The sequence below is a fragment of the Pinus tabuliformis genome, chromosome J (assembly GCF_031772625.1).
Source record: "Pinus tabuliformis cultivar Carrire ecotype Pingquan chromosome J, CPIR1, whole genome shotgun sequence".
Taxonomy (NCBI): Eukaryota; Viridiplantae; Streptophyta; class Pinopsida; order Pinales; family Pinaceae; genus Pinus; species Pinus tabuliformis.
In genome coordinates this window covers 8585517-8611537 of record NC_142295.1, presented here as the reverse complement: position 1 = coordinate 8611537, position 26021 = coordinate 8585517, and the positions used below count along the sequence as shown (strand labels likewise).

General features: G+C 39.5%; 1 pseudogene across 1 annotated transcript in view; it reads right to left on the bottom strand.

Moving 5' to 3' along the window:
- The window catches only part of LOC149225161 (protein-tyrosine sulfotransferase-like), a 300574-nt pseudogene that overhangs the window by 110274 nt on the left and 164279 nt on the right, over positions 1-26021 (bottom strand). Inside the window, exon 8 of the transcript XR_016248251.1 lies at positions 4590-4733. The product of XR_016248251.1 is annotated as a protein-tyrosine sulfotransferase-like (transcript). The remainder of the gene's footprint in view (positions 1-4589; positions 4734-26021) is intronic.

Below are 26021 nucleotides of genomic sequence, written 5' to 3'. Positions count from 1 at the left end.
GATGAAGGGAGTTGTTGCAGCAACGCAGAGGTCAGAGAGGGAGCACTTGTCAGCGACAGAGGGAGCTTCAGCAGCAGTGGGTGTTTCTAACCCAAAAGGGAGGTCAGTTGGAGGATCAGTTACTTACTTCTCAGTAACTGAGTTGCAATGCAGTAGTGGGCAACACGATGCAACATGATGAGAGGAGGTGTAGTGCAGACGCAGTGCTGGGAGAAAGGACCAACAGCAGCACGGATGTAGAGGGAACTGTCGTACAGATGCAGCAGTAGTAGTGGCAGTGGCAGAACCATCGGCAGCAGTGCAGAGGATGTTGGGCAGGAAGGCCTAGCATCAGCACAGGTACTGATGCCAGATGATTAGAGTAATACTCAGTGAGGAGTATTGCTAGAGCATAGTCCTCGCTAAGAGGGAGTGTTGATTTGGGGTAGCATCAAATGTGCTCTAGCCACGAAATTTGGTGGAGAGGTTGGGGCACATGAGATCTCCAATACCCAGAAAGGGTTTGGGCAGATTCTAAACAGATCAGGAGATATTAAAATAATTATTATTTTTAATGGAGTCCATAAGTCTAAACTTCGGGAAAATAAAATATTAATGTGTATTAATATGAATCTGTGTTAGAATGGTCCAAAAGATATGGATCAAGCTAGATCTAATCTTAGTTGTTGATTAGGGACTTAATATCGGTCGTTGATATGTCAACAGGAAAAGTATAAGAGGAGGCTTGAGGGACACTTGGAGGGCATACCAGATGATCAGTGATTCAATTCTCTAAAGCGGGGTTTGCTAAGAGAGATAGAATCAATGATCGGGAGAGCAGCTGAGGGGTATTGAGTACAAAAAAACAGAGAAGGCGGAGATTGTGTCGGGAGAGCAGCGCAGCAGCCAAGGAGGGTGATGCAGAGCCAGCAAGGGCTCACGCAGGGCCACGCAGAGGCAGCCAAGTGCTGCGCAAAGCACCAGAGGGGCCAACATAGCTGATGCAAAGGCTCCCAGAGCTGACGCAAGGCCTCCTGGGGCTGACGCAAGGCAAGAAAGGCTGACGTAGGGCCAGCGTGAGATAGAAAGGGGCTGTCGCAGGCCAAGAAACACTGACGCAGGGCCAGTGTGAGACAGAAAGGGGCTGACGCAGTCCAAATTGGGCAAATGCTGGGGTTGCAGGAGCAGTTTTGTGCTGAGGAGCTGCCGAAAGGGTTTTCCGAGGTTTCAGCCAGGAGATTTCTTTCAAACTGTGAGGTATAGTTGCTAAGGAAATTCTATGTTGGGTAGGCCAGTTACAGCACCCAGATTGTACTCTGATATTGCTTAATAAGAAAACCCTCAGATAGCTACACTAGTTTACCCGCATTGGGTTTTTTCGGGGACATTGGTCCAAAAATAATGGTGTCATGTGGTGTGTTTGTTCTTGTTTCTTTTAGTCGCTGATCTGTAATATGTTGAACATGCACTGGTATTTATTTTCAGTATTTACTTTGTAAATAACTTGTTAAAGAAAAATAACAAGTAGGTAGAAATAAATCAGAAAAAGTGCATGAAGGGTTTCTAAACTAAGTAAACTTAGAAACTTCAACAAATGCAAGCAATAAAATTTAAAAGTTATTGATCTACTCTTCCTTTTGCATTATGATTTATCACTTGTGTAACTGTGTTTGAACTTTGTTTGTTTTCTACAAAAGCATTAGTATATTTGTATCATAAGACAAGACGTACAGAAGATGAGAATCACAGCCATTCTCGATGGTTCCATCTTGGATATAACTTTACATACTTTCATATGCTTTGCACTTTTACATATAAGCTTAAATCATCCATTCATATTCAGTAAAATTTTCAACTCCTGCTCATTATTTACTACATAGGAGATATCTAATAATAGGAGACCTACAAGAGAATAGTTTCAAAAATGAGGCGGCATACATAATTACCAGCCAAGAACACTAGCCAAATCATAAACTTCCCTAGACAGACAAACTAACATCGGTTGCTTGAGAAAGACAATGTACAGTGATGATCGTACAACAGCAATAAATTTGGGATCACTTATCTGCATTTCCCTCTTCTTCAGGGCTACTATTCATTGCAAGGGATATCTTTGGTAGATTGATTAACTCACAAAAATTCTCCCCATTCTCCGTTGAATTCTCACTGCTCTAAACCACTGTCTATTTACCATGGTTACCCAATATTTACATCAATGAAGTGAAAGAAAATGGGTGGAAGGGTATGAACAATGGCACTTATATCCTATTCCTCAATGCTACTAAAGCATAAAAAAGGTTTGGATATGCATCAAGCTCCAGTAGCTTGGCATTTTTTGTGAGCAAGAAACACTTACCCAACAATTGCATGCATACCTCATCCTTCTACATATGAAAAAATGTTTACAAAGGGCTAACATCATTCATAAATATTAAAAACACACTTACAACAAATTTCCAATGGGCAAACAATGCAAAAACCTCCTACAATGCCAAGTGCTACTGAAAGAAGAATGAACCAAAGACCTGCAGACACCAAACAAAATTGCATGCCAGTGAACTCTCCCCTGAACTTTGAAGAAGAGTCGAATGCTACATCTGCACATGGTACCAATAGCACCTAGCAAACTAGCAATCCCACAATATATGCTTCATCATTTTGAAACGGATACAAATAGGACAGAGATCATCAGAGTGACCACTTTTCACCAACTGGGCCTTGGATGGAAAATCCTGGTAGATAACCAGCCACACAAACACACATAACTTATATGATACCTCCACTAACCAAACAATAAGCAACCTCCGAATCCACTGACCCCCAGTGTTGGAAGACACGCACATGCATTGAGTATAGAGAAAGCTCATGGCATAGATGCAGGATGGAGTCCAACTTATGCGAATCATACTGAATGAGCGGATGGTCAAAACTCCAACAACAATCACACCATATTGGTCCGAGAATATCAACGTTCATCTTGAATACATCCTCTGATGGAATGACACTAATAATCTCCATGATGATGGATCAGTCTCCATGAAATTTTCTCTTACAGTTTGTGGAGAGAAATGACTAGCTAGTGGCAAATAGTTTCCTTATTTTCAGCAATCACTGGAAACAAGTTAAATCCTTCAGAAATTCTCAATGCATCATACCTTTTAATGACCACTGAATTGGATCCATTGTACTTTTTAATGACTTGCTAGTATGCCCACCATGAAAAAACAAAAAAGGTCAAAGACTGAAGATTCCTGCAACCACTGATGTAAGTAATAAGCATTTAAAAAGTTCAGTCAGCATTTCTGCTAATGGATATGCCAATCCTTGGGTTACAAAAGAATGGGTTTTCTGGTCAGTGTAATGCCTTGGCACACTATGAATCCAAGAAACCGGAAAATTGACCCAAAACAAGGGTTTCTCCATGTCCCACTATATGTCATCTGCCAGTGCAGTTCAGAATCCAATAAAAGATTGGGTTTTCTAGTCAGTGTAATGCCTTGGCACACTATGAATCCAAGAAACTGGAAAATCGACCCAAAAAAAGGGTTCCCCATATCCCACTATGTGTCGTCTGCCAGTACAGTTCAGAATCCAATAGATGTTACAAACCGACCCCTTCCAAATGCAACAAAAGAAGTATTTTTGACACAATAGCAACACATTCGAACTTGAAAGCATTTACAAATGTAAGTTGTAAACATACGAGTTGCTAAAAAAATTATTTTAGTTCAAATATCTAAAATAAAATAAAAAAATATTAAACAAAAGATTACTGATATTTACAAATGACTCAAAAATGTCGATGGGAATAGTTAAAGCCCATCTGTAGTATGACATTGAAGGTGACTGCAAACTAAATTTATCCAAAGTTCATTCGAAGGAAAAAATAAATAAATAAAACCTAAAAGTGCTGGGGGACCAAAGCCACTTTAATATTTCTTTCTCCTTAATCAAGTCAAGAAATGCGACAGATAACGAACTCCACATGATTCAATCTCTACTTCCCTTTGATTGTAGTCTTAACTTTCTCTTATTATCGGTTGTTTTATATTGGTTTTAGAAGGTCATTAGGCTAGCATTTTTTCAGAAACACCAAATATCAAATTTTTCATTTTCAAATGGCAGAGATCTGCCCACGACATGGTATGGCCATAATTTGTTCTTGTTCCACAAAAAAGAATTGTGTTTGACAGACTGACAAAAAATGATCATAAGACAATATTCTAAAAACCATAATTGCCATTTCAGTTTAAAACATGCTTGTAACATTATTATATTGGGCAGAGAAAACAAAGCATCACCGTTTTTACCATCTAGATAGACTCCCAATGATGAACAATAATTTATGATAGTAGATAAATGTAAAGAAAATCAGCCATTGGTGAAAAAAGAAGAAATAGATTACACTAATGCACAAAAAGGATCAAAAAGCACCAATGGCACCAGTGGACATGTGCATAAATAATGTAACAAATGGGGAATGCATGATGTGTCTGCATGTATTTCTAGCAATACTATCAGCAAGGGTAATAGTCTATAGCACACTACATAAAAATTGTTAGAAGTAGACAATTAAAAGTAGAATGTATTAGAGACTAGACCATCATTACCTGAAATGTGGCTCCATTGTGTACAATTTCATGAGCCAAAGGATGATGAATAAACTCACGCAATGGCATTAGCATAGCTTCCATGTCATAGGAATTTTCAGCTTCTTTCTCTATTGCCATCCTTTCTATCTGCCTTGCGTCGCGCTGATAGAACCACAATATGTATCTCAGATTTTGTATATCTTTATAACAAGAATAGATAATAACTTCTCTTGGAAAACAAAATTTGACTATCATACGTTGACACTGGAGAATTGAGAAAAAAATCCACAGCTAGAATTTAAAATTCATATGGTCAAATAAATGAACATCATAAGATCTCCTGAAAAAAAGAGATACATGACGGGCAATAGGGTTTGCAGAATCTCGCCACCATGTTACACTAAATTTTACCACCATGAATGTCAATTCAGATCTCTCGCCATCCGATGAGTGTCTCAAGTGAATCCCCTATGAATCTTGAAGTAAAACAATACCAGGGACAAAAGGAATTTTGGGTTGCACTGCTTAAAAACCATTTTTGAGCATTTACATAGTTTTCCTAGCCATTACTTGCGCATGTGCAGTTTTTACCATTGTGGCCTACGCAATTATGTGCATTGTCTTCCATTGTAAACTGCGCAATCCTGTTCATGCAAATAAAAATAAAAAAGCAAGTTCTAGAAGCTTTGAAGGAGGAATCTTATCCAAATTAGAAACTCGAACTACCACATACCTGTGCCTCATCCCTTGGTTCATGCCACATGGAACTAATATCCTCCTCTTAAGGATCATATCCCTTGAGAAGAGGAACTAGAAACCTCCTCCTCTTGCCTATAAATTGAGCACAAGACTAGAGGAAGGGGGGAGACTTGAATTTGTAAACCTATGCTGCTAATTTTGGGTCTGAAGAGCTTGACATCAAGGGAAAGAACGGAGACTATTGGAAGAGGCTTGTGACATCAAGGCAACCAGGTTGTAAGCTTATTCTCCTTTGAATTCAATACAAAGTAGTTGTTCTTTCCTAAATGCGTCTATTTTGATGTTATTTGCGAGATTCCTTGATCACTCGTGTGGTTTATAACTGATTATTGATTCAACTATAAGTTGTATGTTAACTTATGGATTTCATTTACCTTTGATTTTATAAGCGAGATGCTTTGATCCCTTTGAATGTTTTTGTCTATGCCGATCTCTTTTGGAGCATCATGGAGAAGTTGTGGAAAGCATTGGAAAAGCCTCCAAGGCATTGACGAAAAGTTGTCTATGGAAAGCACTGAAAGGACTTCTACAAGCACATCGCTAATAGGTAAGTGATTCTTCGCATACTATATGCTTCATGTTTCAATGATAGGCTAAGGAAAGGTAGCAATTATTTTGATGTTTGTTACTAGGTTTTGTTGGAAATCTAGGGAGATCCTTCTTGTCCGCAAGAATGATTAGTCCGCAATAACGAATTGACAACTACGCTAGGGAATGAGAGCGCTCCATTGTGTCTTGTTGTGACCCTTGACACCTTTAGACCCTTTTAAGAATTGAAATTTCTGGTTTGAGACCTTTGTTTTTTATTTTTTCTTAATTTGTTAGGTCTGCACAGTTTTCCTTAAGCAACATAGCACAGTTTTCTGCGATGCCTATTATGCAACTGCACTGAATTTAACTAGTGACCTATGCAATCCTGTAAAGTTTTTGAAAAAGCTTGGGTTTCTCTGATTTAAGTCAAGATTTTTTGTTTTTTAAGAACTTGTTTACAGTCTTATAGAGTCTCTGCCAATTTGATTGGGTGTTTTGAATTTTCTTTTTGAGAAATTCTTAATCTGAGTTCCTTTGGTCATTACTGAGAGGTTTGTCTCAGTTTCTTAACAATTTTAGCATAATTTTGCTTTCATTTTTGCAAAAAAGAATCCTACTCAATTGCCAGTGTTAATCGCCTTTAAGTGTCGTCACTTTTGATCTTTGGAATTTTCACCCAATTTCCTTTACTTATACTCGATTGGTTCTCTAATTACATTGGTGAAAGAAAATAGTCTTGTTGTTCTTTCGCTAATTTGGAATCATCTTGTGTTTGTTTTGAAAAATTCTCTTGCATAGATTACATTTGCATAGTTAGAATTCTCATTTTTATAATGCATAGATTACATTTGCATAGTTTTCAAGCAAATCGTGCATAGATTACATTGCATGGTTTGGCACTTAGGGCTTTGAATTGCATTGGAAAATTAGAAGCGGTGCATTCTGGCGTTAATATTTTAAAGAACCTGTGTCCTTGCTTTAACTACAATTCATCGAAATGAAAAGGTCACAATAATCATGTTCGATTGCATTAAAGTTTTGAGTCAGGTCATACCACCATCAGTTTCACATCCATTTACCCATTGAGTAAGTAACAGCTTTTAAAAAAAACTGCGTTAGTAAAATCAATTAAAATTTTTATTATTTTAAGGCTCTTTCCACCTACATTAGATCAGGTTGTAGGACTTTGGAATAGGGAAGTGAGTTAACTTTCCAATACTGCAAACAAACACTAGAATCTTGCGATAGGGAGTAAATCCATTTATTACAGTTTGGCTCTAGGAAGCTCCTCTAACAACAGAGTTAAGCACAAGATCATATCGGACCCAGTGGAGTGATCGACCCCACTTCATTGGTTACAGTAGAGTGATTTACACGTATTACAAATAGTGTCGAAAGGTGCTTGGGAGTCACTTGAAGGTAAACCTCAGATTAACCATGTTGAGGAACTTTCAGGTGAACTGAGCTTTGTTACTCTACCCTTGCGTGTACATCTGATCTGTGACTGTCCCCCCAGGTTAAATTGTCGTAAGTGGTAACCTTAGAGACCATAATCTTAGGGCTATTACCCAAGGTGACGGCGAAGGGGAAGTCTCTGTTGTACCTGGAACAAACATTGGCTAGACTCACTTGGACCTTTTTGGAGGGTATTCTTCACTCGAGATGGCATAAGTGAAGTTACTTGCACCAGATCGTGTTCATTAAGCATGTTTTCAACATAACTAGTTCCACCCACTCTATCTTTATTCACTTTTCACATTGATCTCTGCGACGTTGGATTTCATCACCAACTAGTGATTTTGCTATGAAAAGTTTGTTTGCATGGTTTGACTCCTTAGATTTACTAGTGTGTGTTATTTGTTTGTTTTTCTTTTTACAGACCTTTTTTTCAGTCGAAAAAACCACTACTTTTTACATACCTTAGGTGTGGATTGTGAATATTATTTAAATTCTTAATAAAACTTATTTGAGTTGAATCTAATGGCAACAATTCTAGAAGTTACCAATCAAGGAATCCCCATTAACGAGAATCCTAGTCCTTTTCCTAACTTTGGAAATGTCAGTCCTCCTTATATGGCTACATTGTCACTTCCTGGATTCACAATAGGTTTATCAGTGTGGTTGTTTTCAACTTCTTTAGTCCCAAATACTCAAACTGTACCACCTCAACCAAGTTTTTCACCTCAACCAATTTCTCTATCTCAACAACACCAACCGTTGGCTAATCCTTTACCTTCCTCACCCAGAATGTGTTCCTTCCTTTCTTCTTCTTCACTTGGTAAAAGCCTTAATGCTAGTAACTAGGTGGCTAAGAAGAAGAAGAAAGGGAAGAAGGAAAAGAAGCAAGGTAAGAAAGAAGTCAACCAACTAGCTTTGAGTATGGAAAATGTTGAGGAACCATCCAAAAGAAACCACAAGCTCAAATTCCCTTGCAAACTTTGTAAGGGTGACCACCTTCTTATTGATTGTCCTGGTATTCCAAAGGTGTTATAAGTGTGGTCTAAAAATTCTTATCAACTTATTATTGATCCATCGACCAGTGATTGTCAGGTTCCTGGGAAAAAGGGTAAAGTTAGGTTTCCTTGTAGGTTATGCAAAAGGATTCATCATAGTCACCTTTGCCCTCATATGGATGAAGCCTCAAAATTGTTGGAAAAAATTATTGTTTCACAACAACAACTTCCAACTGGTTATCGTAAACTTTCTCCCAACCTACCGTCAATTGACAAAGTGATTAATCTAATTCCAAGTAGTGTGTTGGGCGCAACCCAACTTGGCCTAAATTTTGGTAAAGACTCCGTATTTTGAGGAGCGGAGTGCGCAGTAGAGAGTACAGTGGACCGGGCAGCAGAGCACCAAAGTGGACCGCACAGTAAATATACTGCGAGGTATATGGGCTTCTAGGCAGGTAGAAGCCCCTCCCTTTTGTAAAAAGCAAGTAATATTATAAAAGATGAATGGTTTTCGGACCATAGTAGCTTTTATTAGGGGAGTCCACGGTATATGGACCATGGCATTTTAATGATATATCCCTTGATGTAATAGTATATATAAGGATCAATAATAAAAAAGAGAATAAGCTTACAATGACATCATGAATTGAATGGTTGTATTCTTGTGATCTATGGTTTGTAGCAAAGCAAGAGGCTCTGCAGTTGAGAGCGCAGAGGCCGAAGTCTGCAACTGAGTGCGCAAACAACCTACAACTTAGTGCGCAAGTCAAGCACTGTTTGTTGTACAGGAATTATTATTATAAGCAGCAGTTCTTGTGGACGTAGTCCCACATTGGGATGAACCACGTAAAATTGGTGTTTTCATGTGTATATTTGCTTATTATCTGTTGTAGAGTAGCAGTTTATTATAGTTGCATTTTATTACAGCACAGTGATGATTATGGGTTTATATGATATGTTTATGTGATTAAATGAATGCGGCGAAGTAATCTATGTATGTTAACGATAAAAGAACATAAAAACATAAGCAGCAGTTCTTGTGGACGTAGTCCCACATTGGGATGAACCACGTAAAATTGGTGTTTTCATGTGTATATTTGCTTATTATCTGTTGTAGAGTAGCAGTTTATTATAGTTGCATTTTATTACAGCACAGTGATGATTATGGGTTTATATGATATGTTTATGTGATTAAATGAATGCGGCGAAGTAATCTATGTATGTTAAAGATAAAAGAACATAAAAATACCACATCGCATCATCCCTCAAGGCTGTAGAAACTTGGTTCTGCATCCTCCCATAATCACTTCGGGTGAGACTAAAATCTGCTTGAAGGTCGCTGCCGAAAGGGCCAGTGATTCAAGGTTTTGTTGGTGCATGGTATAGATCGAACCTGGGTCAGCCCAATCTAAGCCAACAAATGGTTCCATTGTCGGGACCAGGATCTGTTTGAGGGATATTTTTATGTGGCATCCGTCGAAGAAGGAGATTCAAGATTGGCTAGAATCAAAGGAGTGAGAATTTGCAGATCAAGAGAACAAAAACCCTCGTCTGAAGTCTGAAGCTTGGTTACAGAAATATATTTTCACAGATCAATACGAAATTTTCTTCGCATCATTTCTTGTTGAATTGTACAAGTGGATATCAAGGTTGACTGAAAGAAAGACCTATTTTAAAGGTGGAGAACCTATGATGTGGACTCTTGAATTGATACAGCGACTCAAGAGCACTGACAACAAGATTTCAAGGGTTGTTGATTTCTAGATTGATAGCATCTTGGAAGGATTCATTATTGAGTTCGCAGTGGACCAGACCGTGTCCTACAGCGAAGCAAAATGACGATTCTTCAAAGGACTGTGAGGTAAGTATTTGAAATCTTTGAAACTCTAGATTAAGATGCTTCTATGTGAAAAAGGAGTTTTACAGATGTAGCCAAATTGCTAGTTTAATTATGTTTGGAAGAAGAGGGAGTAAAGTTGAGTCAGACATCATAGTAACGTGAAGTGGAAAAAGATAGAGTAGATACCAGAAAAAGAGCTTGTGGACAAGAATCGAAGACCTTTGTAGAAACTAAATATAGTCCTTTGTTGATTGAATCTGAAAGTGAAAGGGAAGATAACCACCCTGATAAGCCTGAGGTAGCTTCACATGATTCACCTTCCAAGCCTAAGAGTTCGCAGAAGCTAGAATCCAGCAAGAGCCAGGGTATTTTTGACTCTCCCCCTCCCCCTCCTTCTACCCCTCCTACCCCCATCCTCCTCCCCCTCCCCCTCCCCCTCCAAGAAGAAATATGGCTAATGATATTAAGCTGCTTGTTTTCAAAGGAACTGGATCGAAAGATCCAGAGCAGTTTTGGTTTTTATGTGAAGTTGTATGGACTGCGAAGCAAATTAATTATGAAAATATAAAGAAAGCGCAGCTCATTACGACACTCCGAGATAGAGCATTGACATGGTATATGAAGTATTCAAATAATCAGATTAGAACATTTGCAGATATTAAAGAAGCGTTGATAAGAGAATTTAAGAAGCCGAAGTCTGAGTCGCAGTGCATCACTAAGTTAAAAGAAATTAAACAAAAACCTACTGAGTCTGTTTGGGAATTTGATAAAAGATTTAAGGAATTGTTGGATCAAGTGAGCTTCAAAATAGCTTCGCAACAACATCAAGAATGGTTTATAGTTGCATACTGCATATCAGACTACCATTAATGCAACAAAAGATAACAAGTCAAGCCGAAGCTCTGCAGATTGCGATGAAGTTGGAAGCTTCGCCTATAGGAGATACTAATGCAAGTATGCAACAGATTCAAAGTTAGTTGGCGAACCTAACCCTACAGATACAAGATATCAAGAAAAGCAAAGAAGTTAGAGAAGAAGTATGGTGTACAAAGTGCAGATCGAAGGGTCATTCTAAAAACCATGTCCTATCTTTAGGGATTACATGGCTAGTGGGGCACAGAATCGCTTAAATGCAGGATCTAGCCTATGGTGCAAGATATGTAAGACCAGAGGCCAACATCGTTTAGACGAACGTCACTTGTTATAGAAATATGTGTAGACTCCAAGGAACTTATATTGCAAACTCTATAAATCAGTAGGACATGATGAGAATAATTGTCGAGCTTATGAACTAATGATAAAGCGCAGTGCTGACACTTATAGAATGCAAGCAGAAGAACATGGACATCGCGGTGGCCGAGGAGGCTACCAAGGAAGAGGTCGAGGTGCTGGAGCTGGTTAAGGATGTGGACAGATTATTTGCTATAACTGCGGCCAAGTAGGTCATTTTGCGAGAGATTGTCAGAACCCTACTACGACATGTAAGTACTGTAAATCTTTTGACCATGTAATTGAAGAATGTCTTGTACTTATGGCAAAGATGCAAGAAAAAGGAATCAACAGCCGACACAAAATATTCAAATGATGACCGTTAAAAGAAGGAATGACGAACCTTGAATTAGTATTGTTACTAGAAGTGGAGTTGCAACCAGTAGTGATAAAGCAGATGAGAAGAAAGAATCTAAAAGTACATGGGTTAGAAAAACTATTGAGAAAGCTCTTGTTTTTTATATTCAGAAGGAAAAAGAAGTATTTATGGAAGCAAAGCGAAGCTTTATGGATGATGGAGCTTCGACCTCCAGTGCGCAGCCAAAGGCCGATCAGAAAAGCAACTGCGACGTATCAATAGCTTCGACACTGAGCTCCGACACAGAATCGAGTTTCAATGCAGAATCGAGCTCCGACACAGGATTGAGCTCTGACACAGGACTAGGATTCAGCAAATCAAGAAGGTAATATAAAGTTTTTTCTGCAAACTTGTATGAAATTATTAAGAGATCAAAAGGTTGTAGAAGGGCTTCAGCAGGTTATAGATTCTTGTGCATCAAAAGAAACACCACGAGGTGAGATGCGCGCAGTGAATAATTTGCATCGACAGAAAAGAACTGGAACATAAATGGGGCCTAGTGCGCAAATAGGAGAATATGAGATGGATCAAGTTATTCTAGATCTAGGATCTGATGCTAATGTCTTAATGAAGCAAACATGGGAATTAATGGGTAAGCCAAAGCTACAATGGTCACCTATTCAGTTAAGGATGGCAAATCAGCAAAAGATCTTCCCCTTAGGAAGACTACCAGGTGTAACAGTGAATATTGAAGGAGTTTGCACTACTATTGACTTTGAAGTAATAGAGATTGTTGATGATAGTAACCCTTATCCTGCATTGCTTGGACTTGATTGGGCATTTGATAATATGGCCATAATTAATCTGAAGAAGAGACAGATGATATTTGAAGGAAGCAATATGAGAGTAATTGTTCCCTTGGATCCATCAGAAGGAGTAAGATATACAGAACCAGTCAAAGAAGAGTACTGCGCAGCTAATATAGATAATATCTATCAAATGACAGCAAAGGAACGGGATTGGGTTAAACCTACTACACAAGGCAAGTCGACTTGGGAGCATAATAGTTCTTGTACCTTGGACTCAGAAGAAGAGTTGGAAAACTCGCAGAATAGGTTGCATGAAGTATACACAAGGCGTTGTGCAAAAATTTACCAAATCAATTCGTTGTGTGACACCTCAGGTATGTAACCTACCTTCTTATGATGGCTTGGGTGATATAAATACTTTTCTTGATGATTATGAAGAACAGGTTCCAGAGAATCAAAGGTTGTTAGCCTTGGATGTAGCCCTGAAAGCTACCCCTGCTAGATGGTGGGGTGCACACAAGAAGAATATAGAAGGCTGGCAAGAATGTCGAAGATTGATGTGGATAAGGTTTGGACAGATAGATACAGAAATAGAGATAAAATATGATGGTGAAACTAATCCTAGGAAGCATATCCAGCTATGCACTACAGCATGGAAGGAGATTCCATAGCAAGAATGGGTACATGGATTCATTCATACATTAGAAACAATCCCTAAGAACTAGTACCTAGAAACAGAGCTTCGACATGGTACTATGGATTGGGCAGACATGGTTGATGGCTTCATATTAACATTCAATTTTGAGGGTGATTATCCATACATAGGTTTGGCCCTTCAGACAGTTAAGAAGAGGATCTTTGAGAATGTAACTCCATTGACATGGCAGCAACCTGATTGGGCTGCGCAGATAGAAAATACACTACAATGCTATAATCTTACTGCAGAAGAAGAAGATGATCCTCGCAACATTGGCATAGCAGAATCAGAAGGATACCGCGAAGTAAATGGGTCTGAATTAGAGATACTAGATATAACGAAGCCACTAAATAGGAAAGACCAAGAGGGTGAACATAGGATCACAGAAGGAGCCCAACTTTGCAGCAATAGGAGATTATTGGGATGAAGAGACAGTCAATAAAATTACAGAGTTACTTCATGAATATCAAAAACTGTTTCACACCAAGTTTTCAAAAATGAAGGGTATAATAGGAGATCTAGGAATTATGACATTTCCCCTTAAGTCTGATGCAAAGCCATTCAAGAAAAAACCTTACATATTGAACCCAAAGTATAAGGAGAAAGTGAAAGTAGAACTGGATAAGATGATAGCAGCAGGAATTATTGAACCTGTGGAAGAATCAGAATGGGTGAGTCCTATGGTGGTGCAAGAAAAGAAAACTCAAGGAGAAATTAGGATCTGTGTTGATTTGAGAAAGTTGAATGATGCATGTTTACATGATCCATTCCCTACCCCTTTCACAGATGAAGTATTAGACAATGTAGGAGGTCAAGAATCTTACTCATTTACAAATGGATTTTTAGGTTATCATCATATTAGGATTGCACCTGAAGATCGACATAAAACCACATTTGCTACAGAATGGGGCTCATATCAATACACAGTAATGCCTTTTGGATTAAAGAATGCCCCTGCTATATTTTCTAGAGTGGTGGTTGTAGCTTTTAAGGAATATATACACAAATTTTAGAGGTATATTTTGATGATTGGAGTATTTGGGTTGCTAAGCAGGCATGTTGGAAGTTTAAGACTTATGCTTGACACATGTAGACAATATCAAATCTCTTTGAACCTAAAGAAGTGCATATTTTGTGTACCTTTTGGCATATTGTTGGGACATATTGTTTGCAAGCAAGGACTAATGGTGGACCCTGCTAAGATTGTTATCATTGTGAACTTGCCTCCACCTAAGACAATAAGAGCTTCACGCTACATTGGGACATACAGGGTATTACAGAAAGTTTATCAAGGGGTATGCTCAGATTACTGCGCCTATGGAGAAATTATTGAAGAAGGATGTAACTTTTCAGTGGGACGAAGAATGTCAAAAGAGCCTCGACATATTAAAGGAAAAGATGGTAGTTGCTCCTATACTAGTGTTCCCTGATTGGAAAAAGGAATTTCATGTCCATGTGGATGCTTCATGTATAGCTTTGGGAGTGGTACTAGCACAGCTTGGTGAAGGAGAAATTGATCATCCTATAGCCTTTGCAAGTAGAAAGTTTTCCAAGGCAGAAAAGAATTACACAACTACAAAAAGGGAAGGATTGGCTATGGTGTATGCTTTGCAGAAGTTTACACATTATTTGTTGGGATCACACTTTAAAATGTTCACAGATCATTCTGCCCTGAAGTATTTGGTTAATAAACCTGTTTTAGGAGGAAATATTTGCAAATGGTTACTATTATTTCAAGAATATGACTTTGAGATCATTGTTAAACTAGGAAGACTAAATGCAAGACCTAACCATTTGTCAAGGTTGGAAACAGGGGAAGAACCAACCAATATAGAGTATAATCTCCCTGATGCGCAGTTATTTGCAATCAAAGTTGCAGATGACCATTTTGCAGATATCATTCAATTTTTGACCATAGGGATGGCTCCTTCAGAGTATACTACACATCAAAAGAAGGAATTAGTGGTTAAGGTAGTTGACTTTTCGTTAATAGCAGGACAATTATATCAGATGGGACCTGATGAGATACTACATTGGTATGTTCCTAAACATGAAAGATAGATGATTCTAGCAGAAGCTCATGGTGGCGCAGCTGGTGGACACTATGCAAGAAAAGTTATTGTGAAAAAGATTTTGAGAGCACGATTGTGGTGGCCTACACTACACGGATGCAAAGGAGTACTGCCGAGCATGTGCTGTCTGTCAAAGAACAGAGAAGCCTTCAAGAAGACGATGAAATGCCACTAGTACCACAAGTTACATTGCAGGCTTTTGATAAATGGGCTATTGATTTTGTTGAACATATTAACCCACCTAGAAAGAGGACTGGTGCGAGGTACATAATTACTGCAACTGATTATTTGATAATGTGAGCCGAAGCACAACTAATAAAGGATTGCAGCACAGAGACTGCTGCGAAGTTTATTTTTGAATACATATTGTCGAGATTTGGATGTCCAAAGATCTTGATGAGTGACAAAGGTTCGCATTCCCTAAATAAAACTATTGAAGCATTGACTGAGGAATTCCAAGTTTATCATCAAAAGAGTACCCCTTATCACCCTCAGGCCAATGGAACAGTAGAAGCATTTAATAAGATTTTGGAGAATGCACTGACTAAGGTATGCAATGTGAACAAGGATGACTGGGACCTTAGAATTCCAATAGTTTTATGGGCTTATCGGACCACATGCAAGAAGTTGATAAGTCAGACACCCTTCAGGTTGGTTTATCGACAAGAAGTTGTAATGCCCATGGAATACATTATCCCTAGCCTAAGGATTGGAGCTTTTACAAATATCGCAGACCCTGACATAATGGAGGAAAGAACGTCACAGTTGATTGCTTTGGAGGAAGATAGATTCATAGTAGGATTTCATCAGCAAGTACAAAAAGCAAGAGAAAAGGCTTGGCATGACAGGCATATTAAGCAAAAGAAGTTTCAGGTAGGAGACCTTGTTCTCCTATATGACACTAAGGTTGTGAAATTTCCAGGGAAATTCAAGATGCATTAGTTAGGCCCATATATTATTAAGCATATTACTGATGGAGGCGCAGTTCAATTGGCGAAGTCAACTGGAGAGTTGATTCAAGGAAGAGTAAATGACAATAGGTTGAAGATGTATAAGGACAGCCCTGCCCTTACATCTTCGCTATGAAGAAGAAAGGAGAAGAGTCTTAGTGCCACCTGCAATTGAAAGTGGGCACTAGAATATAAACTACACATCAGAGAGCTCGACGTAAGGAGTTACTTCGCTACAATCAGGATTATGTCGAAGTACATAGGAGCTGCGACGTAAGACGGATGTTTGCTACACTATGGGATGCGTCGAAGTTCGCCAGAAAAATATGACTGTTAAAAGGGAAAGTTAACATTAAAATACCCAGCAAATTGCATTTATGAGGATAGGTTGGCAAGATCTAAGGATAGATATGCAATTAATGAACAGAATTGGAGCACAATCTAAACAAAATCTAAGCTAATGATGGGGTTAGAAACTCGAAATTGTTATAAAAAGCCGCCTCTCGCCCAGATCAAACACTTTGCTAAATTGAGATGCCTGCAATAGCATCAACCACAGCAACATCAGCACAAAAACAGCGGAGATCACCGAGGAAGAAACCAACCAAGGAAGAGAGAACCAAGAAGAAATAGGATAAGAAACCTGCCAAGCCTCAACAACAACCTGAGCAAGTCATAGATAGTGAAGGAGAAATGGAGGAGGTGCAGATGGAAATAGGTGGCGTAGCATTTTCGCCTCTACCACCATACATCCCACCGAGGAAACCAAATGAAAAACCTGTAAAAGAATCGAAGGATGCGAAGTATGGCACCTTTACACCCTTGTTGTCGGAAGCAATACCATTTTCAAGAGAAGTTTTAGGGAAAATTCCACAGCTGAAGTTCGCGGATTATGACTTTAACGACAAGAAGAAGTACCCTCAGTTCGCACCAAACTGTATTTGAAACGGGTGCACTACCTAGACAGCAGAGTGACAAGGCTAGAACCACAGTAGTGGGCAAATGGGTTGGCACAATCAAGACTACTAAATATGTTAAATGTGTCGCACTTCGGCAAAAGTCTGGGGAGCATAGAGTGTGTGTGACAGTTGCTCGTGCTGGTACACAATGGAGAATTATGGATGGGAAATAAGATCCCTATAGACCCAATGTTGATCTGGAGGATCACGAGACTACCATACCAAGGGTGGAACCATGCAGAGGAGTTCGTTGGAAAAGATCAAGACCATGCTATAGCGGATAGTATGAAGAAGAAGTTTGGGCTAGAAAAAGGAAAGAGGGGATATGACATCAATTCAATCAGTGACTAGGCAGTTCACTTCGCAACGCACATATTGGTTGGGAAGATCATGAGAAAGTGTCGGGTGAATGAAGTTCCTGCGTCGGTGGTTTCATTAGCTGTGCAGTGAGCCAATGGGGTTCAGTACAACTGGGCCGAATACCTATGCAAAGAATTTCTGGATGATTGCCGCGAATTCTAGGAGAAAGGTACCACATTCCATTATGCATGGTTAATTTTGATTATTGCAATATTAGCATGGAGAGAGCTAGAGGATTCACAGTTCCCCCCGATAGCATCAGATGTCTATGAAGCCAGGCAGTATGCCTCACTATGGTTTACCACCCAACCATCGCAAGCTATGGAGAATAGAATGATTTTCATGTTATACCATATGGATTTGCATATGCTAGTGAACCAACATCCTCGCCTGTCGCCGAGCCTATACGAATACTATAGCGTTGTTGCGAAGTTCAAAGTTAACATTCATAAAGTCTATATACAGGCTCATAGTGAAAAAAAGAAGAAATGGCATCCCCTACCATACTTAGTCACAGGAGATGATCTCCTCACACCAGTACAACAATGACCAGCAGAAGGGATGATTGCACCCGAGGCAAAGGCAGAAGCAGGAGACAGTGCGACTAAAGAAGAGGAGGACACTTCGTAGCACAGCGAAGCGAGTGTAAAAGACAAGGATAAACATGAATCAGAGGAAGAGGAGCAACATGATGAGGGTCTCCAAGATCCTCCTGAAGGAGATGAGCAGACTAAGGAGTCTGAGAAGACAGAAAATCAACAAACTGTCGTAGAAAAGAGGAAAGCACAGGGAAAAGCTTCCACAAAGATCAAGAAGAAGCAGAAGGTAGATAAGATGAAGGATATCACACCAATGGTCCTTACTGATGGAGACCTGGAGTAGATCGGAGATAGGATTTAGGAGGCGACAACTGAATCTTGGAACAAAGTAGAGGATCACTACGGCGCACTTCTCACAGGTGTGCAAGACCAGATCGCAAAATTGAAGATACTGGCACAGACGATCAGACAACTAGCGCAGATAGAGGAAAGAGTTGGAGTAGAAAGGCATATAGAGCCTACGCTTGCAGCGAGGTTAGCACAGATACCTGCAGGAGCCCTACAATTTGACTCCGCCGAACTACAGCACCAGGCTAAGGAATGGAAGCATGTCAATACGAACATCACAGCAGTGTCATTGCAAATATTACACAAGATGCACTTGGAAATTATAGAAGAGTTGAGGCTATGCAAACAACACACCTCGCAGCTAAATATTCAAGTAGAAAAAGAGCAAGTTGCACTTCGGCAGATAAGACGAAGGATATCACACCAATGGTCATTAATGATGGAGACCTGGAGCAGATCGGAGATAGGATTCAAGAGGCGACAATTGAATCTTGGAACAAAATAGAGGATCACTACGGCGCACTTCTCACAGGTGTGCAGGACCAGATCGCAAAATTGAAGATACTTGCACAGACGGTTAGACAACTAGCGCAGATAGAGGAAAGGGTTGGAGTAGAAAGGCATATAGAGCCTACGCTTGCAACAAGGTTAGCACAGATACCTGCAGGAGCCCTACAGTTTGACTCTGTCGAACTACAACAATAGGCTAAGGAATGGAAGCATGTCAATATGAACATCGCAGCAGTGTCGTTGCAAAGATTACACAAGTTGCACTTAGAAATTATAGAAGAGTTGAGGCTACACGAACAACACACCTCGCAGCTAAATATTCAAGTAGAAAAAGAGCAAGTTGCACTTTGGCAGAAGCTCGAGCAGGTGATCCAAGAAAGGGATCAAGTAGCACAGCAGCACCAGAAGATCAAGGAGGCAGTGGAAGCGATGTGCAGAAATTCCGGACCTTGATGTCAGGGAGGAAGAGCCAGTAGAAGACAAGGTCATGAAGCTCGGCCTTGCAATGAAGGGGTACAAGGAGAAAATTGTCGCAGTGCAATTCAAGTACAAAATGTAGATCAATGAACTGCAAATGAAGCTGCAGCCAACTACACCACAGGAAGTGAGAGATCAGAGGGAGACTGACCTAAAGACTGCAATTGCCAGCATCTTCGTGCAATGGCCAGCATCTCCGCAGCAGTGGCAGACTATGGAAAACTTTTGGATGAAAGTCTACAAATTTGGACTTCGTTGCAGGAAGATCCAAATGTACAGAAACTGTAGGAAGAAATACAGCAGAAGCAGCAGCAGTTAGAAGAAATTCGGGCATCTGCAAAGACCTTACCAATCTCATAGAAGCTCGCGAAGATCAATGAGTCAAAGGCCCTCCAGAAGAAAATTGAGGAGCTGAAGAAGGAAGAATGGGTCTTAACAGAGAGGACTCAGCCTTGGCATGATGAGGCCCTCCAACTATCGCAGGTAGTAGATGAGAAGCTTCAACAGCTTCGACAAAGAGAGACAACATTGGTATAGAAGGTTGCAGAACATGTGACAAAGGCACCGCTGGAGGAAGTGCGCAACAAGGAAAAGCAGGTCACAGAGATTCTGCAATAGTTCAACGAGGCCTACAACAGCATCGCAACAAAAATCAGAGGCAAAGCATCTGAGTGACTCGGGACAAGTCACATGTGAGTGTTGGGGGCCTATTGGGCACAGCCCAACTTGGCCTAAATTTTGGTAAAGACTCCTCATTTTGAGGAGCGGAGTGCACAGCGAAGAGTATAGTGGAGTGCAAAGTGGGCAGCGCAACGAAGTGCCAAAGTGGACCGCCCAGTAAATATATCGTGCGGTATATAGGCTTCGAGGCAGGTTGAAGCCCCTCTTTTTCGTAAAAAGCAAGTAATATTGTAAAAGATGAATGGTTTTCGAACCATTATAGCTTGTATTAGGGGAGTCCATGGTATATGGACCATGGTATTTTGATGATATATCCCTCGATGTAATAGTATATATAGGGACCAATAATAAAGAAGAGAATAAGCTTACAATGACATCATGAATCGAATGGTTGTATTCTTGTGATCTATGGTTTGTAGCGAAGGAAGAGGCTTTGCAGCTGAATGCACAAACGACCTACAACTTAGTGTGCACGTCAAGAATTGTTTGTTATACAAGAATTATTATTATAAGCAACAGTTCTTGTGGACGTAGTCCCACATTGGGATGAACCATGGTAAAATTGGGGACTTCATGTGTATATTTGTTTATTATCTTCCATAGAGTAGCAGTTTATTACAGTTGCATTTTATTACAACGCAGTGATGATTATGGGTTTATATGATGTTTATGTGATTAAATGAATGTGGCGAAGTAATCTATGTATGTTAAAGATAAAAGAACATAAAAATACCACATCGCATCATCCCTCAAGTCTACAGAAACCTGGTTCTGCATCCTCCCATAATCACTTCGAGTGAGACTGTGATTTGCTTGCAGGTCGTTGTCGAAAGGGCCAGTGATTCAGGGTTTTGTTGGTGCACGGTATAGATCGAACCTGGGTCAGCCCAATCTAAGCCAACATAGAGTCAATCCCACTCTTCCATTGGAGAGTGAACACATGTCACTCAAGTTGATGAACCATTGATTGATCAAGTGGTCGAATTGATTCCATCTTTAGTCGATCTCACTCTCCCTTTAGAGAGCAAACTCAATACCGCTCAAGTTCTTCTTGTTACTTTAGATTCTTCTACACAAGGGGGCATTTCACCCATTTCCACGGAGCCCCCTCCAAGTACTGAGGTCATTTCCTTTGATTGGAGTAGACTAATAAAGCCTCGTCTTCCTTCTTCCACCCCTTTCCAAATCATTGTGAAAGCATATGATAAGAATGTGCATCGCACAAACGTCGACGAAGGTGCTTCTGTCAGTATTTTATCCTCAACCGCTTGGCAAGCTTTGGGTTCCCCTCAGCTTGTGCTTGTTACATAAAATTTGTTAGCTTTTAACAGAACCATTAGTGAACCTTTAGGGATCCTTCCTAAGTTACTTATTACTCTGGAAGGAAAAATCGTTTGTATGGATCTTATGGTAGTCCATGGCCCCTTGGATTTCAATTTGCTCCTTGGGCGAGACTATGTCTATGCCATGAAAGTTGTCGAGTCCACACTTTTCCGAGTGATGTATTTCCCTCACAATGGAAACATTGTGACTATTGACCAGTTTTCGTTCATTGGTCTTGATTCGACTACCATCCATCTGACATCCCTTAATGTTCCTTATAAGCAAGTGGTATCTACCCCACCACGGGTTAATTATGTGGCAATTGGTCCCATGTTTTCAGTTACCAATGTAAGCGACCCTCTCACTGTTTGCTCAACTTCCTTTGACTCAAATCCGGTAATTAACATGGTGATCCCTTCAATGGAGACATTTCAACTCGATTTACTTATTCCCATTGATTTCCTTAACATGTGTTCATTCCAGAGAACTATTCTTCCTTCTGATGAAGACCTCTTGGAAGCCATGATCAAGGTCCCTGTGAGGATGGTTCTTTTACTATATCAACCTCATTAAAAAATGAAATAGGTCCCTATGAGGATGGTTCTTTTATTGTGTCAACCTCGCTAAATAATGTAACAGGTCCCTATGAGGATGGTTCTTTTATTGTGTCAAACTCGTTAAAAAATGAAACAGGTCCCTATGAGGATAGTTCTTTTATTGTGTCAACATTGTTAAAAAATGAAATAGGTCCCTATGAGGATGGTTCTTTTACTACGTCAACCTCTTTAAAAAATGAAACCGGTCTCCATGAGGATGGTTATTTTACTGTATCAACCTCTTTAAAAAATGAAACAGGTCCCTATGAGCATAGTTCGTTTTCTTGTGTCAATCCCGTTAAAAATTGAAACAAGGTTCCATGAGCATAGTTCCTTTTCTTGTGTCAAGCTCGTTAAAAAATGAAACAAGGTTCAATGAACATAATTCTTTTCCTATAACGAGCTCGTTAAAAAATGAAACAAATCCTCCCCAAATTGAGTCGTGTCTTTCACCTGATCTCATAAATGAACCTTCATTCATCTGCCTATTAGTAACCGATAGTCTACTCAAGTGCATGAAATGAAGCTTAGCAGGCATGTGCCTCTGTAAGTTATGCTTGAGGGCATAAAAACTTATTTCAAGCATAGTTTCTTGTCATTTCAAGCTTGTATAAAATTGAAACCACTTTCAAGCATAGTTTTTCTCTGTTTCAAGCTTGTATAAAAATGAAACCCTCTCAAGCATAGTTTTTCCTATGTTTCAAGCTTGTGTAAAAATGAAACCTAATTCGAGTCCATTTGGTTATTCTTTTCATGCTCGTAAAACATATGAAAATGCCAAGTTCTTTCTGTCTTTTCCTGCTCGTTAATTAAATTGAAATTCGGCGGTATGAGTACACTTTTATCACTTTTTCGGTCTCGTTAAAACTTACGAAAAAGCAAAACCCTGGAGTTACCTATAAGCTCTTTTCTGACTCTCGAAACATGAAAAGATTGCCGAGTATTTGACTATTCAAACTCGTAAAAGTAAATGAACAATCGTCTATTCAGTATAAGTTTAACCCTTTTACGGACTGAACTAACCTATTTATGAAAAAGAAACGCCTTAGTCAAGCATGGCTAAGAGGTTCTCTTGGGTATTATTTTCTACCTTTTCGGGCCCAAGGGACAAATTACGTAAAGGAACCTATGGAGTTTTCTATTTCGCCTCTTTTTCAAACTATCTAAATATGAAAAAGGACCAAGCTGTACCTTCGCTAGACTCGTAAAAACATTAAATAGCATTGGACTCGTCAATCATGACGAGACTAAACCACTCCTTCCTTGGGTTCGTTAAAAATACTCCGAAGGATGAATTTACAGAACAAGCACATGTTATCCTCCTCAAGCTTGCGTAAAAATAAAGAGGTACTTGCCAGCAATGGTGGGGGGGAATTGGGAAAGAACATTTGTTTTTGTATTGTAAGAAGGCAGTATGTCGCTATTGAACATGACACTCCGTCACCTTTGTGTCCAGGTTTGGAAATCCATTTGCCTCTGAATTGGTCATACCTCATTGAAAGTCTTCAAACTGGTTTCTAGTCCTATTTTTGAGTCAAATGATGCTAAGTCGAAATGTCGTGTCGTCGATATGTTCAAGAGAAGTCCAACCTCAGTTAAAATTACCTTGCAATTTGTAGCCTTTAATCGTGTCGGTCGTCCCTAGGTCAGTCCTGAATCACTTCATTTTGTTCTTCAAAACTTAATGCCTGTTTCGTTTTGTTGATGGGGGATATACATCAAGGCCCTCCAGCGACAGGCCACTTCCTGTCGATGTCAACTCATTATCCAGGGAGTTGACTTAGAAACCCTCTTTCGGTACCTTGGAGTCTGCATATGCCTCAATGGCAAGTTTCTCGCTTTCGACGACAGGTTCTCATCATTGGCCTTCGATCGAATGATTCTATGAGTGTTCGAATTCAAAACATTTAATCGCACTTCATAGATTGTACTGCAGTACCTTGAGAGCCATTGTCATTATTGGTGGTTTCTCTCGCACCTGTTAACGGTTTACATCATTGACCGGTAATCAGGTGGTTTCTACCATGTTTGACTTCAAGACATTTACTCACATGGTTAGATTCGTACATCAAGAGATGGAGATCAAGACCCTGGATCTAGTTTCATCCATCTAGGTTGCATGGAGTTATTAAATATTCATGATTGTAAACATAGATCCATTGATGGTTGCGTCCATATTATGTCTTTTGTTGACATGGATCTTCAGATGTATTTCCATATTGATTCTTTGAGATACTTGTACTCTGAGTATGGGAATGCCTACCTCAGTGATGTTTATATGAAAGCATGATATGGTAATCCTTGATTGTTTGTTTCAGGTCTTCAACCAATTGGTCTCTGATCCGAACCTTTGACATGATAAAGCACTTCAGTCATCAAACATCTTTTTTGGCTTTGCACTTTAGGGGGCAATCTGTTACACTAAATTTTGTCACCATGACTGTCAATTCGGATCTCTTGCCATCCGATGAGTGTCTCAAGTGAATCCCCTATGAAGCTTGAAGTAAAACAATACCAGGGACAAAAGGAATTTTGGGTTGCACTGCTTAAAAACCATTTTTGAGCATCTGCGCAATTTTCCTAGCCATTACCTACGCATGTGTAGTTTTTACCATTATGGCTTGCGCAATTATGCGCATTGTCTTTCACTATAAACTGCGCAATCTTGTTCATGCAAATAAAAATAAAAAAGCAAGTTCTAGGAGCTTTGAACGAGGAATCTTATCCAAATTAGAAACCTCGAACTACTACATACTTGCGCCTCATCCCTTGGTTCATGGAACTAATCTCCTCCTCTTAAGCATCATATCCCTTGAGAAGAGGAACTAGAAACCTCCTCCTCTTGCCTATAAATTGAGCATAAGACTAGAGGAAGGGGGGAGACTTGGATTTGTAAACTTATGCTGCTAATTTTGGGTCTGAAGAGCTTGTCATCAAGGGAAGGAACGGAGACCATTGGAAGAGACTTGTGACATCAAGGCAACCAAGTTGTAAGCTTATTCTCCTTTCAATTCAATACAAAGTAGTTGTTCTTTCCTAATTGCGTCTATTTTGATGTTATTTGCGAGATTCCTTGATCACTCGCATGGTTTATAACTGATTATTGATTCAACTATATGTTGTATGTTAAGTTAGGGATTTCATTTACCTTTGATTTTATATGTGAGATGCTTTGATCCCTTTGAATGTTTTTTTCTATGCAGATCTCTTTTGGAGCATCATGGAGAAGTTGTGGAAAGCATTGGGAAAGCCTCTAAGGCATTGAGGAAAAGCTGGTTGTGGAAAGCACTGAAAGGACTTCTACAAGCACATCGCTATTAGGTAAGTGATTATTCGCGTAATACATGTTTCATGTTTCAGTATTAGGCTAAGAAAAGGTAGCAATTCTTTTGATGTTTGTTACTAGGTTTTGTTGGAAATCTATGGAGATCCTTCTTGTTCGCAAGAAGGATTGGTCTGCTATAACACACACCACCAATTTGGTCACTCGTATTAACATTTTATTGACACAGGTAATTATAAACTCACAAGTGTTGCTATTCAAACCAAATCTGCGAGTTTAGCCTTGTGATAGATAATTGAAGTCTCAAAACACAGTGCCTATAGGGTTGTAAATAAATTGTCAGTGTTGCTATTCCAATTAAATCTGTAAGTTTAGCTCTGAAATGAATATTTGAGTCTCAAAGCATAGTGGTTATGGAAGCTGCAGAAAATTAGTAGATTCATGAGATTAAACGCAATGTGACAGTCAATTAAGGACTACATCCTCATGAGTTGAAATGTATTCTATGTTTTATCAATATCAGCAACCTAAAGAGTCTACGCCATAACATGCATTTGCAGTTAAGACAAATATATTAGGAGTTCATAACTTCATACATATGCCTCTAGCATAAAGGAGAAAAGAGGGGAGATTCTCATATAATGAGTGACGTGCTTATTCATGTATCTTGCATCCTTTTCCTTCTTCGTACATGTT